Genomic DNA, 19,601 nt, shown 5'->3' with positions numbered 1-19,601 from the left:
TGCCTTTTCTCCTCATCCCTCCACCCCACCCCAGCTGAACCTACCTCCCTCCCTCACCTCCACCCTCCCCCTAGATTTGGTCCATGTGTCCTTTATAGTAGTTCCTGTAATCCCCTCTCCTCACTGTCCCCTCCCCACTCCCCCCTGACCATTGTTAGATTGTTCTTAACTTCAATGTCTCTGGATATATTTTGTTTTCTTTTTTCTTCTATTTATTATGTTCCAGTTAAAGGTGAGATCATATGGTATTTGTCCCTCACCATCTGGCTTATTTCACTTAACATAATGCTCTCCAGTTCCATCCATGCTGTTGCAAAGGGTATAAGCTCCTTCTTTCTCTCTGCTGCGTAGAATTCCATTGTGTAAATATACCATAGTTTTTGGATCCACTCATTTGCTGATGGGCACTTAGGTTGCTTCCAGTACTTGGCTATTGTGAATTGTGCTGCTATGAACATTGGGGTGCACAGGTTCTTTTGGATTGGTGTTTCAGGGTTCTTAGGGTATAATCCCAGCAGCGGAATTGCTGGGTCAAAGGGCAGTTCCATTTTTAGTTTTCTGAGGAAAGTCCATACTGTTTTCCACAGTGGCCTCACGAGTCTGCATTCCCACCAACAGTGCACTAGGGTTCCCTTTTCTCCGCATCCTCTCCAACATTTGTTTGTGGATTTGTTCATGTTGGCCACTCTGACTGGTGTGAGATGGTACCTCATTGTGGTTTTGATTTGCATCTCCCTGATGGCTAGTGATGCTGAGCATCTTTTCATATGTCTCTGGGCCCTCTGTATGTCTTCCTTGGAGAAGTGCCTGTTCAAGTCCTTTGCCCATTTTTTAATTGGGTTGTTTGTCTTCCTGGAGTACAGTCGTGTGAGTTCTTTATATATTTTGGAGATCAGACCCTTGTCTGAGGTATCATTGGCAAATATGTTTTCCCATACTGTTGGTTCTCCTTGTAATTTGGTGCTGTTTTCTTTAGCCTTGCAGAAGCTTTTTATTTTGATGAGGTCCCATTTGTTTATTCTTTCCTTTATGTCCCTTCCTTTAGGGGTCATGTTTGTGAGGATGTTGCTGCATGGAATGTCTGAGATTTTCCTGCCAATGTTTTCCTCTAGGACATTTATGGTGTTACAACTTATATTTAAGTCTTTTATCCATCTTGAGTTTATTTTTGTGTATGGCGTAAGTTGGTGATCGAGTTTCATTTTGCACGTAGCTGTTCAGATCTCCCAACGCCATTTGTTGAAGAGGCTGTTTTTGCTCCATTTTATGCTCCTGCCTCCTTTGTCAAATATTAATTGACCGTAAAGACTTGAGTTTATTTCTGGGCTCTCTGTTCTGTTCCATTGGTCTATGTGCCTGTTTTTATGCATTTTTGGCAATCTGAATAGTACTGTTATGATCCCTCTTGTCCATGTCTTGAAAAGTGTGTGTGTGTGTGTGTGTGTGTGTGTATTTATAGAGGGGAAGGGAGGGAGAAAGAGAGGGAGAGAAACATCGATGTATGGTTACCTCTCACATGCCCCCTACTGGAGACCTGGCCTGCAACCCTGGCATGTGCCCTGACTGGGAACTGAACCATCAACCCTTTGGTTGACAGGCCCACACTCAATTCACTGAGCCACACCAGCCTGGGCCTCGAGAAGTATATATATTTTTAATTTAATCTTTATTGTATTTTTCCATCACCATTTGATCCCTTTAAAACCCCCTCCCCCCAGCAGTCACCACACTGCTGTCCATGTACATGAGTCCCTTTTCCTTTTTGCTCAATCCCTCCACTCCCTAAATTCCTACCCCCACCCCTAGCTGTCATCCTTCACTCTGTCTATGAGTCTGCCCCCATTTTCCTTGTTAGTTCAGTTTGTTCACTAGATTCCACATATGAGTGAAATCATATGATATTTGTCTTTTGTGACTGGCTTATTTTACTTAGCATAATGTTCTCCAGGTCCACCCATACTATTGCAAAGGGTAAAATTTTATTCTTTTTTGCATCTGAGTAATATTCCATTGGGTAAATGTTCCATAGTTGTTTTATCCACTCATTTACTGATAGACACTTGGGCTGCTGCTATATCTTGGTGATTGTAAATAACACTGCAATATATGTCTTCATTTCTGGACTGGAGTTGTGTTGAAGGGAAAACACTTGATCAGCTTTATTAGATACTGCCAGTGTGCTTGGAGTTGATGTACCAATTTCCACTTCCACTATTAACATATGAGAATTCTGGTTGCTCTACCTTCTCATTAACACTTGCTATTAACAGATACTTCTGTAAAACAAACTACCACAAAACTTAGTGGCTTAAAATAACATTTATTATTGCTTATACATTTGCAGTTGAGTTAGCTGGTATAGATTAAGTGCTCCTGGGTGGCTCTCCCAAAAACAATGAGTCTGACTGGTATTGATCTTTAATGTGGTCTGTTCTATGCATGTTCATTCAGGGGCACACCCCAGAGGGTGAGTGAGCAGCAGTTGCACAGGGGAATCTCTGCTCATGGAGATGTCAAAAATGCATGAGTGGTAACAGAAATACCCAAGGTCCTAAGGCTTAGTCTTGAAAATGTCACATGTTTACTTTTGATTTATTGTAGGGCCAATGAAAGTCATAAGGCAAAATCCAAAATCAAGGGGTAGAGGAATGAATATACTCTCCATATTTTATATGAGGAATTGCAAAGTCCCATCGCAGAGAGTGATTACAATGAAAGAATTGAAACCATTAATGCTATCTATCATGTCAGTTTTTTCTCTCTTTTCCTTTTTTGATCATTCTATAGTGATATCATGCTGTGTTTTTATTTTGTATTTCTCTGATGACAAATGAAGTTAAGAACTTTTTCATGTTTTGTGTTCATTTGTATATCTTTTATAGAGGGCTTTTCCACAAGATTTGCCCATTTAAGAAATTGAGTTGTCTGTCTTTTTCATAGTAATATGTAGGATTAAAAAAGATTTTATTTATTAATTTTTAGGAAGTGAAGAAAGGAAGAAGAAAGAGAAGTACAGAAACTTCACTGTGCATAAAAAGCATCAATCAGTTGCCTCTTACACTCCCCTAACCGGGGACCTGGTCTGCAACCCAGGCATGTGCCTCGACCGTGGAATTGAACCAGTGACCTTTCAGTCCACGGGGTGACACCCAATCCACTGAGCCATACCAGTTAGGGCAGTATGTAGGATTTTTAATAAAACTATATTTTGGATTGGAATCCTTCATCAGATATATCTTTTGGCAATATCTCTCCCCACACTGTAGCTTGCTTTCTCACTGCCTTAATGTCATCCTTGGATAAGCAAAAGTTCTTAAATTTTAATGAAGTTTTTTCAACCTTTTGTTTCATGTATAGTACATTAATTTCCTATTTAAGAAATCTTGTTTTTTTATACAAATGAAATGATGGCATTTTCCTGTTTTCTTCTGGATGCTTTATTATTTTAATTTCCATATTTAGGTCTATGGTCTGATTGAAATTGTTTTCATATGTGTGAGTTTTATTTTTTCCATATAGATATCCAACTTGTCCAGAATCATTTATTGGAAAGAGAATAACTTTTCTACTGCATTGCAGTGCCACATTTGTGGGAAATCATGAGACCATATGTGTGTGAATATGTGTGGTTGGCAGAATTTTAAAATGGTTCTCCAAGATGCCACATACTAATCATGAGAATTTGTGAATATGATGGTATAGCACTCCAGTAATTATGTTGTATTATGTGGCACAGTGGACCATATAGTGGACAGATAGGGAGATTGTCTGGGTGGGTCTGATTTAATCAAATGAGCCCTTAAATGCACTTTCTCTGACTGGTGACAGAAGGGAAAGCCAGAGATAGATTTGAAATGTAAGAATGACTTAACATACTGTTGATGGTTTAATGATAAGATGGACCCTGTAAGACAGAATGCAGACAGCCTTAAAATGAAGGTAACAGCTCTTAGCTGACAGACAGTAAGGAAATAAGGAATTTAAACCTAAACGTCAATGAAGTGAGGTTCTGCCTACAATCTGAATGAGCTTGAAAACAAATTATTTCCCGAAACCTTCAGATAACATCCCAGCTCAGCTGATTTTTTAATTTCAGCCTTTTGAGACCATGAGCATTTAGCCCAGTTTAGGCTATCTGGACTTCTGACCTACAGAGCCATGAGATAATAAATGGGTGTTGTTTTATGTTGCTACATTTGTGACAATTTGTTATACAGCTTTAGAAAACTAGTATAGTCTGCTTTTTAAAAATTTATTTTTATTTTTGTTTGTTATTCAATTACAGTTGTCTGCATTTTCTCCCCATCCCTCCACCCTACCCAAGCGAAACCCACGTCCCTCCCCCACCTCTACCCTCCCCCTTGATTTTGTCCTTGTGTCCTTTATAGTAGTGCCTGTAAACCCCTCTCCCCACTATCCCCTCCTCCACTCCCCTCTGGCTATTGTTACATTGTTCTTAACTTCAATGTCTCTGGTTGTATTTTGTTTGCTTTTTTTCTTTTGTTGATTATGTTCCAGTTAAAGGTGAGATCATATGGTATTTGTCCCTCACCGCCTGGCTTATTTCACTTAGCACAGTGCTCTCCAGTTTCATCCATGCTGTTGCAAAGGGTATAAGCTCCTTCTTTCTCTCTGCTGTGTAGAATTCCATTGTGTAAATGTACCATAGTGGCCACTGTGTAAAACAGTATGGAATTTCCTCAGAAAACTAAAAATGGAACTGCCCTTTGACACAGCAATTCCACTGCTGGGATTATACCCTAAGAACCCTGAAACACCAATGCAAAAGAACCTATGCACCCCAATGTTCATAGCAGCACAATTTACAATAGCCAAGTACTGGAAGCAACCTAAGTGCCCATCAGCAAATGAGTGGATCAAAAAACTATAGTCTGCTTCTTAATTTAGATACTGTTCCATATTTTTTACCACAATAACAACACTATGGTGCCTTAATTACTATAACTTTATAGTAAGCTTTGATTACTGACTATGTGTCATCCCTCCTTGAGATTACCTTGATTCTTCCTGACCTTGCATTTCCATTTAAATTTTTTTTAATTTTTATTGTTATTCAGTTACAGTTGTATGCCTTTTCTCCCCATTCCTCCACCCCACCCCAGCTGAAACTCCCTCCCTCCCCACCTCCACCCTCCCCCTTGATTTTGTCCATGTGTCCTTTATAGTAGTTCCTGTAATCCCCTCTTCCCACTGTCCCCACCCCACTCCCCCCTGGCTATTGTTAGATTGTTCTTAACTTCAATGTCTCTGGTTATATTTTGTTTGCTTTTTTCTTCTATTGTTTATGTTCCAGTTACAGGTGAGATCATATGGTATTTGTCCCTCACCGCCTGTCTTATTTCACTTAGCATAATGCTCTCCAGTTCCATCCATGCTGTTGGAAAGGGTATAAGCTCCTTCTTTCTCTCTGATGTGTAGAATTCCATTGTGTAAATATACCATAGTTTTTGGATCCACTCGTTTGCTGATGGGCACTTAGGTTGCTTCCAGTACTTGGCTATTGTAAATTGTGCTGCTATGAACATTGGGGTGCACAGGTTCTTTTGGATTGGTGTTTCAGGGTTCTTAAGGTATGATCCCAGCAGCGGAATTGCTGGGTCAAAGGGCAGTTCCATTTTTAGTTTTCTGAGGAAAGCCCATACTGTTTTCCACAGTGGCCTCACCAGTCTGCATTCCCACCAACAGTGCACTAGGGTTCCCTTTTCTCCGCATCCTCTCCAACATTTGTTTGTGGATTTGTTTATGTTGGCCACTCGGACTGGTGTGAGATCGTACCTCATTGTGGTTTTAATTTGCATCTCCCTGTTGGCTAGTGATGCTGAGCATCTTTTCATATGTCTTTGGGCCCTGTGTATGTCTTCCTTGGAGAAGTGTCTGTTCATTTCTATTTAAATTTTAGAGTCACTTTAACAACCCCCCTTCCCTGCCCTAAATACAATAAAGCCATGATTATACGGAGGAGGTGGGGGTGGGAAAGTGGTGGGGAAAAAAAAATTGTCTTTAAATTTTGAGTCTAAGAATATAATATATATGTCCCCATTAAATGAGGTCTTTTTTAATATTTCTCAGTAATGATTTTTTTAAATGGAAAGATTTAGTTTTTTTTTCATTGTTGTTCAATTACAGTTGTCTCCATTTTCCCTTCAGCTAATGATTTTTAACAGTTTTATTGAAGAGTGATTTACATACCATAAAATTTACACATTTTAACTTTACAATTTGGTGTTTAACTTATACAATTGTGCCATCATTATGACAATCCAAGTTTAGAACATAACCATCACTTCAAAAGTTTCCTCATGCTTTTTTGTAGCAATCCCCACTCCTGACCCCAGATCCAGGCAATCCCTGACATTGTTTCTCTATGTATAGTTTTGCCTTTTCTAGAGATTTAATATAATGCAATCATACAGTATGTGGACTCCTGGTTTTGGCTTCTTTCAATTAGTATTATATCTTTGATATTAATCCATGTTGGTGCATGTAAAAATAGTTTGTTCCTTTTAATTTAATTGCTGAGTATTTGATTGAATGCCATAGTATATTTATTCATTTACCTGGTTATTGACACATAAATTTTTTCCATTTTCATTTATGATGAGATGCACAACTATAAATATTCACATATAAGTGTTTCTTTTTCGTGGACAGGTTTTCATTTCTCTAGGATAGATACCAAGGAGGAGAATTGCTGGGCTAAATAAGCATATGTTTTAACTTTTTAAGAAGACACAAAATTGTTTCCCCAAGTGGCAGTGTCATTTTACATTTCCCCCTACAGTATATGAGGGTTTCAAGTTTCTTCAAATTTTCTTTCCCCAAATGACTAATGATGGTGAGCAAATTTTGTGTGCATATTTGCCATGTTATTATCTTCTATGGTGAATTGACTATTTGATACTTTTGCTCATTTTGTATTGATTTGAATTCTTAGTTATTTGGGAGAATTAAAAAAATCCAATTGGCTACAAGTACTTTATTCGTTATATATCTTGCAAACCATATCTCTTACTCTGTAACTTGTTTTTATTTTTCAATTCATTACTGCTACTTTTGAAAGAACAAAAGTTTTAATTTTGAAGTCTAATCACACTTTTTAAAATTTAATTTTCATGCATTTTTGTGTCATATTTCAGAAATATTTACTTAATGAAGGTCACAAAGATTTTCTTCTGTGTTTATTTTTATAGATTTGTAGTTTTAAACATTACATTTATGTTTTTGATATATTTTTAGTTGTTTTGTATATAGTGTGAGGTAAGATTTCAGGTTCCTTTTCTTGCTTTTCTTTCTTTTTTATTTATATTGTTTAAAAAAGGGATATCCACTTGTTTTACCACTAACTGTTGAAAAGAATTCCCTTTCCTTATTGAATTACCTTGGCATCTTGGTCTAAAATCATTTAACTACATACATAAAGGCATACTTCAGGACTATCTATTTTGTACCATTGATCAACATGTCTACCTTTATACCAATACTATACTTTTGTAATACTGTAGCTTTATACGAAGCCTTGTAATCAGGTGGTATAGCTTTCCAAACTTTGTTCTTTTCAAATTGTTTTGGTTATTCTAAATAGTTATTTCACATAATTTTTACTATCAACTTATTTTTTTAATTTATTTTATTTTCTTTTATTCAGTTACAATTGTCTGCATTTTCTCTCCATCCCTCCACCCCACCCCAGCAAGTCCTACCTCCCTCCCCCACCTCTACTCTCCCCCTTGATTTTGTCCTTGTGTCCTTTATAGTAGCTCCTATAGACCCCTCTCCCCACTATCCCCTTCCCACTCCCTTCTGGCTATTGTTACATTGTTCTTAATTTCAATGTCTCTGGTTATATTTTGTTTGCTTTTTTCTTTTGTTGATTATGTTCCAGTTAAAGGTGGGATCATATGGTATTTGTCCCTCACCGCCTGGCTTATTTCACTTAGCATAATGCTCTTCAGTTCCATTCATGCTATTGCAAAGGGTATAAGCTCCTTCTTTCTCTCTGATGTGTAGAATTCCATTGTGTAAATGTACCACAATTTTTTGATCCACTCATTTGCTGATGGGCACTTAGGTTGCTTCCAGTACTTGTCTATTGTAAATTGTGCTGCTATGAACATTGGGGTGCATAGGTTCTTTTGCATTGGTGTTTCAGTGTTCTTAGGGTATAATCCCAGCAGCGGAATTGCTGGGTCAAAGGGCAGTTCCATTTTTAGTTTTCTGAGGAAATTCCATACTGTTTTCCACAGTGGCCTCACCAGTCTGCATTCCCACCAACAGTGCACTAGGGTTCCCTTTTCTCCGCATCCCCTCCAACATTTGTTTGTTGATTTGTTTATGTTGGCCACTCTGACTGGTGTGACATGGTACCTCATTTACCATCATTTACCTCATTTACCATGAGAAGATAACCTCATTGTGGTTTTAATTTGCATCTCCCTGATGGCTAGTGATGCTGAGCATCTTTTCATATGTCTCTGGGCCTTCTGTATGTCTTCCTTGGAGAAGTGTCTGTTTGAGTCCTTTGCACATTTTTTAATTGGGTTGTTTGTCTTCCTGGTGTTGAGTCGTATGAATTCTTTTTATATTTTAGAGATCAAATGCTTTTCTGATGTATCATTTGCAAATCTGTTCTCCCCTATACTCAGTTCCCTTTTCATTTTGATGGTTTCTTTAGCCACTCAGAAGCTTTCTAGTGTGATGTAGTCCCATTTGTTTGTTTTCCTTTATTTCCCTTGCTCTAGGAGATATATTAGCAAAAATACTGCTATGTGGGAGGGATATTTGAAATTTTACTGCCTATGTTTTCCTCTAGGACTTTTATGGTGTCACAACTTATATTTAAGTCGTTTGTCCACTTTGAGTTCATCCTGTTGTATGGTGTAAGTCGGTGGTGTAGTTTAACTTTTTTGCATGTACCTGTCCAGTTCTCCTAACACCATTTGTTTAACAGACTATTTTTACTCCATTGTATGGTAATTCCTCCTTTGTCAAATATTAATTTATCATAGAGTCATAGTTTTATTTCTGGGCCCTCTATTCTGTTGTATTGATCAATATGTCTCCAGTACCAGATTGTTTTGATCACAGTGGCCTTGTAGTATAGTTTGATATCAGCTATTGTTATCCCTCCTACTTTGTTCTTTTTCTCAAGATTGCAGAGGCTACTCGGGGTCTTTTTTGTTTCCATATAAATTTTTGAAATATTTGTTCTAGATCTGTGAAATATGCTATTGGTATTTAAATAGGAATTGCATTGAATCTATAGATTCTTTTGGGTAATATGGGCATTTTAATGATGTTAATTCTTCCAATCAATGAACATGGCAAATGCTTCCATTAATTTATATCTTCCTCAATTTCTGTCTTTAGTGTTCTATAATTTTCCGAGTACAGGTCTTGTACATCCTTGGTTAAATTCATTCCTAGGGCCCTGGCTGGTGTAGCTCAGTGGATGGAGTGCCAGCCTGAGAACCAAAGGGTTGCTGGTTCAATTCCCAGTCAGGGCACATGACTGGGTTGTGGGCCAGATCCCCAGTTGGGGATTCACAAGAGGCAACCACACATTGATGTTTCTCTCCCTCTCTTTCTCCCTCCATTCCCCACTGTTTAAAAATTTTAAAAAATAAATTTATTCCTAGGTACTTTATTTTTCTTGTTGCTATAGTAAATGAGATTTTTTTCCTGGTTTCTCTTTTTGATATTTCATTATTGGTGAACAAACATGACATCAATTTCTGAATATTTACTTTGTCTCCTGCTGTTTTGCCAAATTCCCTTTTTAGATTTTGTGTTTTTTTTGTGGATACTATAGAGTTTTCAATGTACACTATCGTGTCATCTGCAAAAAATGACTTTTTTTACTTCCTCCTTTCCTATTTGGATGGCTTTTATTTCTTTTTCTTGTCTGACCACTGTGGTTGGAATTTCTATTACTACGTTGAATAAGAATGGTCAAAGCACAAACCCTTGTCTTGTTCTTGATCTTAATGAGAAAACTATTAGTTTTTCCCTTTGAGTATGATGTTGACTGTAGGTTTCTTGGATATGGCCTTTGTTATGTTGAGGAATGCTCCCTGTTTTCCCAATTTGCTGAGTGTTTTTTATCATAAATGGGTGCTGGATTTTATCAAATGCTTTTTCTGCATCTATTGATATGATCATGTGATTTTTATCTTTGATGTTGTTGGTGTGATGTATCATGTTTATTGATTTGTGAATATTGTAACATCCTTGCATCCCTGGGATGAATCCCACTTGGTCATGGTGTATGATCTTTTTAATGTATTGCTGGATGCGGTTTGCCAATTTTTGTTGAGAATTTTAGCGTCTATGTTCATCAGAGATATTGACCTGTAGTTTTATTCTTTGTTGTGTCTTTACCTGGTTTTGGAATTAGTAAAATACTGACCTTATAAAAAGAGTTTGGGAGTCTTCCTTCTCCTTGAAATTTTTTACAATAGTTTGAGAAGAATAGTAGTTAGTTTTTCTTTAAATGTTTGGTGAAATTTGCCTATGAAGTCACCCAGTCCAGGGATTTTGTGTTCCAGGAGTGTTTTGATTACTACTTCAATTTCAGTAGTTGTTATCGATGTATTAAGACATTTTGCTTCTTCTTGATTCAGTTTTCGAATTTGTACATTTCTAAAAATGTGTACACTTTGCACAGGTTGTCCAATTTCTTGTCATATAATTGTTCATAGTAATTTCTTACCATCCTTTGTATTTCCCTGGTATCAGTTGTAATTTCTCTTTCATGTTTTATTTTATTTATTTTGTCGTCTCTATGTTTTTCTTGATGAGACTTGCTAAAGTTTGCCAATATTATTTATCTTTTCAAAGAACTAGCTCCTGGATTCATGGATCTTTTGAATTTATTTTAGTCTCTATGCCATTTAATTCTGCTCTGCTCTTGATTATCTCCTTCTGCTCACTCTGGGCTTTCTTTGTTGCTGTTCCTCCAGCTCTTGTACATGTAGGGCTAGGTTCTTTATTGAGATTTTTTTTCTATTTTCTTTACATAGGCCTGTATTAAATTTCCTCTCAGGACTGCTTTCACTGTGTCCAATTGGTTTTGGGTTGTTTTGTGTTCATTTTTATAATTAATTAACTTTGAAGTACCATATTTTTTGGACCATAAGACACACCTAGGTTGTAGAGGAGGAAAATAGGGAAAAAAAATTAGAAGCAAAAAATGTGGTAAAATATTTAATAACATAAATTAATATATTTCACCAATATAAATGTAAGCTACATTTGGAGTATAAGATGCACCCCCATTTGCCTCCCAAATTTGGAGGGGAAGTGCATCTTATAGTCTGAAAATATGGTGTATTTTATTGAATATGCTATTACAGATGTCCCATTTTTTGTCCCTTTTATCCCCCTCTGCCCTGTACCGCCTCTCTATAGCATCCCACGCTTAGTTCATGTTCCTGGGTTGTGCATATAAGTTATTTGGCTTCCATTTTCTGTACTGTTCTTAACCTCCACCTGTGTATTTTGTGCCTATAAATTATGCTTCATATTCCCTTTACCTTTTATCCCCATTCTCCCCCCAACCTCCCCACTAATAACCATCCCTGTGACCTCCATTTCTGTGATTCTGTTCCTATTCTAGCTGTTTGCTTAGTTTGTTTTTGTTTATTTAGGTTCAATTATTGATAGTTGTGAGTTTGTTGTCATTTTAGTGTTTGTATTTTTGATCTTTTTCTCAGATAAGTCCCCTTAACATTTCATATAATAAGGGCTTGATGATGATGAACTCCTATAACATGACCTTATCTGGAAAGCTCTTTATTTGCCCTTCCATTCTAAATGATAGCTTTGCTGGATAGAGAATCTTGGATATAGGTCCTTGCCTTTCATGACTTTGAATACTTCTTTTGAGGCCCTTCTTGCCTGCAAGGTTTCTTTGGAGAAATCAGCTGATAGTCTTATGGGAACTCCTTTGTAGGTAACTCTGTCCTTTTCTCTTGCTGCATTTAAGATTCTCTTCTTATATTTTATCTTCGTTAATGGAATTATGATGTGCCTCGGTGTGTTCCTCCTTGTGCCGAACTTTGGGACTCTCTGGGTTTCCTGGACTTCCTGAAAGTCTATTTCCTTTGCCAGTTTGGGGGAGTTCTCCTTCATTATGTTTTCAAGTAAGTTTTCAATTTCTTGCTCTTCCCCTTCTCCTTCTGGCACCCCTATGATTCAGATGTTGGAACTTTTAAAGTTTTCCCAGAGGTTCCTAAGTCTTTCATATTTTTTAATTCTTCTTTCTTCATACTGTTCAGGTTGAATGTTTCTTTCTTCCTTCTGCTCCAAACTGTTTATATGAGTCCCGGTTTCCTTCCCTTAACTGTTGGTTCCCTGTACATTTTCCTTCATTTCACTTTTCATAGCCTTCACTTTTTCCTCTATTTTGCAACCATACTCAACCATTTCTGTGAGCATCCTGATTCCCAGTGTTTTGAACTCTGCATCTGATAGGTTGGCTATCTCTTCATCACTTAGTTGTAGTTTTTCCTGGAGCTTTGATCTATTCTTTCATTTGTGCCATATTGTTTTGTCTCAGCATGCCAGTTATGTAGTAAGGGGAGGAGCCTTAGGTATTTGCCAGGGATGGTCAACCCATGTCACTGCCATTGTGGTGCTGTGTGTGGCAGACGGGTTCAAGAGGGAACAATGCCTCTTGCTCAGATCTTGGATTGCTTTCAGTCACTTCCTCCACTACCCACATGCAATTTGGGTTCTTCTGGTGCTGATTCCTTGGTGGATGGTTTTGTGTATGTTCTAGGACCCTGTGGGTCTCCCCAACTAACTCTCCTGTGAGGCTGTAAGTTTCTCCTGCTGCCTCAACCCCCACAGGTTTTTTCAGTCAGAGGTTTTGATGCTTTATTTCCCCAAGCTGGAATCCTGGGTTGTGTGGCCGCACTCCCCAATTGTTCCTCCCAGTTTATCCTCATGCAATTGTGGGACTGCCAGCTCTGTCAGTTACCATCTCCTTGGACTCTGTCCTCCATCTGCTGCCTTTCTGGGTGTTCACTCTTCCCTGGCTGCCTGTCTCTGCCCCTCCTACTGGTCTGGATGAATATTTCTTCATTAACTTATTGGTTGTCGGACTCCCATACAGTTCGATTTTCTGGCAGTTCTGCTTACATTTTTAATTTTTTAAAAATTGTTTAACCTTTTTTATTATTGTTCAAGTGCAGTTGTCTCCATTTCCCCCCCACCACTCCCCCCACCCCAGCCATCTCCACTTTCCACCCCTGATCCTACCCCTTTTGGTTTCATCCATGTGCCCTTTATAGATGTTCCGGAAAACCCTTCCCCCTTTCCTCCCTATTATCCCCTTTCACCTCCACTGTGGTTACTGTCAGTTTGTTCTTAATTTCAATGTCTCTGGTTATATTTTGCTTGCTTGTTTGTTTTGTTGATTAGGTTCCACTTATAGGTGAGATCATATGGTATTTGTCTTTCATGGCCTAGCTTATTTCACTTAGCATAGTACTCTCCAGTTCCATCCAAATTTGTTGTTTTCCTTCTTTTGGTTTTGTTAGGAGGTGAAGTGTATCTATCTATGCCTTCGTGTTGGCTGGAAGTCATCCTTTACTTTTTATTATTGATCTAAAATATAATTTGCTTAATGCAATGATATTGTGTGTTTTGGGTCATTATAACATGCAAAAGTGAAATGAATGACAGCAATAGCATGGTAGATAGAATGGAGAACTGGGAATATTCTTTTATAAGATATCTACACTATACATGAAGTGGAAGGGTATTATTTGAAAGTGGACTTAGATTAGATAAATGTATATATTATAAACTGTAGGGCAACCACTAATATAATTGTTGAGAAGGAAAAAGAAACAAAAATTCATTTAGTAGAAAATAATTACAAGTATAGTAGATATTAACCTAATTATAATCCATAAACACTTTAAATATGAATGGTTTAAATATGTCAATTGCAGATAGATTGTTAGGGTACAAAAATAAAACCCTCACAAATCTGATAGCTTATTTCAAATGAATCGACTACTTGAAAGACAAACTACCAAAATTTACATAAGGAGAAATAATCCAAATAGTTTTGTATGTGTAAATGAACTTGAATCAGTAATTAATAACCTCCTAAAGGGAAAGTACCAGGACAGGTTGAATTCACTGATGAATTATATGAAATATTTAAGGAAGAAGTGATACAAAATTTTAACAATCTATTCCAGGAATAGGAATAGAATTCCACTAGAAAGAACACTTTCTAACATGATCTATGAAACCAAGATTATAAAATACCAAAACCAAGTATAGGTACTACACAACAGGAAAACTTCAGAGCAATATTTTACATGAACATAGATACATACATTCTCAACAAAATATTAGGAAATTGTTTCTAAAAATTTCTAAATATAATCATACATCTCCAGGTGTATTTCAGCTATAGAAATCTGGTTCAACTTTCAAAATCAGTTAATGTAATCTATCATATCAAAAGGATAAGGAAAAAAGTCATAGCAATCGACATAAAAAAAGCATTTCACTTATTTGAGGTAACATTTTAAGCAAGCTAGGAATGTGAGAATATTTTCATCTTGATAAACAACATCTTAGAAACATACAGGTAACATTATACTCAATGGTGAAATAATAATACTGGACAGTTTCCTTTTAAGATTGGCAATTACAATAAAGTTATTTTTTTCAAAAAGTTGTGCAGATTGAAAGGAAGAAATAAAACAACCTTTATTTTCGTATGATGCTATTGTTGAAGTTCTACTTACTGAATACAGATCCCCAAAACTACAAAAAATCCTAAACAAGCAAAACCTCCTGAAACTAATAAGCAAGTATGACACATATTCAGGAAGCATAATTAATATATATACCAGAAGTTAAGATTTGGAATTAGAATTAAAAAATAACATTTACAATGACACTGAAACTAAATCCTTGGATATAAATCTAGCAAAATGTACAGGATTTGTATTCAGTAAAGTATAAAACACCAATCAAAGTAATGGGAAGGTCAGAGGGAAACTGAGCGGGAAAAACTGGGACAACTGTAATGAAATAACAATAAATTTTTTTTCAAAAAGAAGATCTAAATAAATTAATGTTCATAAATTTGAAAACTCACTATTGTTATAAGTTCTTCCAAACTTTATACTTTTAATGTAATCTAAAGCAGAATCTTTGTAAGCTATTTTTCAGGTATTGAAAACTGGTACTTGAAGTTATATAGAAAGGAAAAACAACAGCCAACACAATGCTGAAGAAAAACAACATTGGAAGAATAAAAAAACTCAAAGCCTTTGTCTTTTCTTTTAATGTGAAATATCAGATCTTGTTTTGATTCCTTTTTATTGTTACTTATCTTTAAATAGATAATTTACTTTTTAGAATTATTTCAAAGTAATTTGTATGGAGAATGGTTAAGGTTGGATTTCTGGGCAAGCAGAAGCTTGTGCTATTTCACAGTTAACTTCCATATATTAAATTTGAGAGAGAATTTTTTAGCCTTTATTCTCCACAGGTATTAGAAGCTTCTAAGCCTGTTAATAATTCATTGTGATGAAAAAATTGTGTCCTGCCATGATTGCTTGCTTGTGTGTTTCTTTGATTAGCCCCACCTCTCATATTATGTCTTAGAGTTGCATTGCCTCTCAGAGTCATGTTATCTACTCAAAGAGTGCTGAACTATTCTCTCTGAAATTTATGTAATTGCTATAATGATCCATTTGGGGATTTGGAAAGCCTTAAAAGCGTTTGAAAGTTCATAAGAAAGAAAAAAAAATGTAGGAATGACTAAGAAAATTTGGAAAAAGCATAGTGAGGAGGTACTTAATATGTAAGATAATGAAATATGTAATAAAATTCATTAAACCAAGTGTCCTCATAGTGGCTTAGGAATGAACAGAGAGACTGGTGAAATAGTACACAAACTCCAGAAGTGTCATTTATATGAATTTAATTTAGGGTGAAGGAGATATAAAATATGGATAGTTAATTTTATTCCCAAAGAGTTACCCCATGTCCCCTTTTGTCCCCACTGCAATATTTTCTTCATACTGAAGTATTAGAGTGCTCTAAAAAATTCAAGCATGATCAAAATATTTTCTTGCTTAAAACTTAAGTCAATCGTTTAAGGTCCATGTCTTGGTTTCCAAATGCCATCATTCAATACAAGAAACCAAGTCTCCTTGGAGGGATGATGATTCTAGGGCCGAGGAAGAGAGCATACATAATGAACATGGAGCTTCTTTCACCAGAGAGTAAGGAAATGCTCAAAATACAGAAGTATGTGTATGTCAAAGGGGTATAGGAGCCAAACTTAAAGAACTCTCATGGTCAAAGATGGAATGATTTGAGCAACAAAATAAACAGCATGGTATTGGATTATAGTTTAAAGTATAAAATAAATATGCACAAGCCTATACTGACATAAGTAAAATAGTCAATAGAATGAGTGAGAAATAAGAGACAAATCTTCCTTATGGAAGAATTACAAATATTATATGTAGATACCCTCCACTCCAGGAAGTGGAACTAAACTCTCCTTCAGTGAGAGCTAAACTAAGTGAGTCTGTTCCAAAGAATAGAGAATGTAAAGGGAAAAATTGTAACTTTACAGTGGAGAAACATGGCTAACATTGTCTTAGTTAAGTGGTAAAGGTTAACATCACCAGATAAGTGATATGGATAGTATGTACCTCTTGAGAGTAAGTGATATGATATAATATTTAACCTTGTAGTGTTATTTCAAAAAACTCAAAAAGTCATTTAATCACGAGAGATATTTGCAAAACACATTTGACCAGTATGCCTCAAAATTGTCAACTTTATGGAAAACAATGAAAGACAGACTATGAGAGGACACTAAGGAGGAGACATGGCAACTAAGTGTAATGGGATGCTGAGACAGAAAAGTACAGTAATGGAAAAGCTCATGAAACCCAAATAAAGCCTGGAGTTTCACTGATAGTAATATAACAATGTTGGCTTTTTAGTTTTAAGAAATGTACCACAGTAATGTAAGATTATTATCTTATATGCAGGATGAAATTTACATGGGAAATCTTGTTTGTATAAATTTTCTATCAATGAATGCATAATGAGAAACTAGATGATTTCCCCCTAAGATCAGAAATAAGACAAGGATGTCCACTCTCACCAGTCCTATTCAACATCATACTGTTAGTCCTATGTAATGCAATAAGAAAGAAAAGAATAGGTACACAATGTGGGAAGAATGAAAGAAAACTGTTAAAAGATAACGTGATTGTCTACCTAGGAAATTGTGAAGAATCAACAAGTGCCAAAAAAAAAAAAAAAATCCTGGAACCAGTAATCAAGAATAAAATACTCTGCAGGATGCAAAGGTCAATGTGCAAAAGTCAATTGTTTTCCTGTATGTCAACAATGAACATTTGGAATTGGAAAGTATAAACACAATACCATTTCACTAGCACAATAAAAGAGAAATGAGTATAGTAGACTTCTGAACAAGATGGAGGAGTAGGTAGCTATGCTTTGCTTCCTCACACAAGCAAAACGAGGAAAACAACCAATTTAAAAACAAAAATAACCAGAACTGTCTAAAAATCAAACTGTATCAAGTCCAACAACCAAGGAATTAAAAAAGAAACATTCATCCAGACTGGTAGGAGGGACAGAGATGAGCAGCCATGGCAGAGAGGACATGCTGCAATGCAACTGACAACGTGGGTGAGGTGGTGGCTGGTGGACCAGGTGATCTCACATTCATATGTGGATGAGCTAGGAGGAACACCCGGGGAGCAAGACAGATGGAGCAACCCAGGATTCCAGCATGGGAAATGAAAGCCTCAAAACCTCTGGCTGTAAAAACCTGTAGGTATTGTGGCAGTGTGAGAAACTCCAAACTTCACAGGAGAGTTCTTTGGTGAGATCCACAGAGCCCTAGAACATACACAATTCCCTCTCCCAGGAATGACCACCAGAAGGGCCCAATTTGCTTTTGGGTAGTGGGTGAAGTGACTGAAAGCTGGCCAAGGGCCAAGCAAGTGTCATTGTTACCTCTTGGACCCCACCACCACATACAGCACCAAAATGCAGTGACCTGGATTGCCCCACCCTGGCTAATACATAAGGCTCAGCCCCTTACAACATAACAGGTATGCCAATACAAAGAAATATGGCTCAAGTGAAAGACCAGATCAAAACTCCAGAAAAAGAACTAAGCAATTAGGAGATACCCAACCTATAAGATGCAGAGTTCAAAACACTAGTAATCAAGATGCTCATGGAAATGATTGAGTATGGACACAAAGTAGAGGAAGAAGTGAAGGCTATCCAAAGTGAAATAAAGAAAAACTATACAGGAAACCAAAAGTGAGGGAAAGGAAACCAGGATTCAGATAAATGATTTGGAACAGAAGGAAGAAATAAACATTGAACTGGAACAGAATGAAGCAACAAGTATTCAAAACTACAAAGACAGGCTTAGGAACCTCTGGGTCAACTTTAATCGTTCCAACTTCCCAATAATAGGAGTGTCAGAAGGAGAAGAGAAGGAGCAAGAAATTGGAAAATTATTTGAAAAAATAATGAAGGAAAACTTCCTCAATTTGGTGAAGGAAATAGAGTTTCAGGAATTTCAGGAAGCTCAGAGAGTCCCAAAGTAGTTGGACCCAAGGAAGCACACACCAAGGCACATCATAATTATACTAGCCAAGATTAAAGATAAGGAGAGAATCTTAAAAGCAGCAAGAGAAAAGGACAGAGTTACCTACAAAGGAGTTCCCATAAGACTATCAGCTGATTTCTCCAAAGAAACCTTGCAGGCAAGAAGGGCCTCGAAAGAAGTATTCGAAGTCATAAAAGGCAAGGACCTACATCCAAGATTACTGTATCCAGAAAAGCTATCATTTACAATGGAAGGACAGATAAAGTGCTTCCCAGATAATGTCAGCTTAAAGGAGTTCATCATCATCAAGCCCTTATTATATGAAATATTAAAGGGACTTATCTAAGAAAAAGAAGATGATCAAAAATATGAACAGTAAAATGATGACTAACAATTATCAACAATTGAACCTAAAACAAAAGAAACAAAAACAAACTAAGCTAATAACTAGAACAGGAACAGAACCACAGAAATGGAGATCACATGGAGGGTTATCAATGTGGAGGGGGCAAGGGGAGAATGGGGGAAAAGGACAGCGAATAAGAAGCATAAATGGTCAGTACAAAATAGACAGGGGGATGTTAAGAATAGTATAGGAAATGGAGAAGCCAAAGAACTTATATGTGTGACCCATGGGCATAAGCTAAGGGGGAGGGGAATGCTGCTGGTATGGGGGGTGCAAGACAGAGGGGAAAAAGGGAAGAAAAAATGGGAGAACTGTAATAGCATAATCAATAAAATATATTTAAAAATAAAAAAGAAATAGGTATAAATCTAAGATATATATATATATATATATATATATATAAAAATCTACATTAAAAAAGTTATAAAACTCTTTTGAATGAAATCAAACTAGATCTAAATAAATGTAAAGAGATCCCATGTCCATGGATAGGAAGACTCATTATTGTTAAAATGTTAA

Source organism: Desmodus rotundus, chromosome X, assembly GCF_022682495.2.
Source record: "Desmodus rotundus isolate HL8 chromosome X, HLdesRot8A.1, whole genome shotgun sequence".
Lineage (NCBI taxonomy): Eukaryota > Metazoa > Chordata > Mammalia > Chiroptera > Phyllostomidae > Desmodus > Desmodus rotundus.
Note: the sequence above shows the minus strand (reverse complement) of the source record.